Source organism: Octodon degus, unplaced genomic scaffold (assembly GCF_000260255.1).
Source record: "Octodon degus isolate 3935 unplaced genomic scaffold, OctDeg1.0 scaffold00180, whole genome shotgun sequence".
Taxonomy (NCBI): domain Eukaryota; kingdom Metazoa; phylum Chordata; class Mammalia; order Rodentia; family Octodontidae; genus Octodon; species Octodon degus.
The window spans coordinates 4,172,550-4,172,828 of NW_004524756.1; positions in this window are offsets into that span (position 1 = coordinate 4,172,550).

The following is a 279-nucleotide window of genomic DNA, read 5'->3' on the forward strand; positions in this document are numbered from 1 at the left end:
CACACACACACACACACACACACACACACACACACACACACACTGGAGCCACATACATGAGCTCCTGACATCTAAATCTGGAGAAACATAATAAACAATTAATAAAGAATGTACTATAAATTATACCCCATGGTATAAAAATTCATGTACTCCAACTAATATTAGATGATTTAACAAACAAAGTGGAAGAAAATGGGTAAATTTTTGCTTAAAAATTCAAAATAATGTATCCGGATACCCCACACTTAACAAAGTAAAACATATAAATGGCAAAAATGA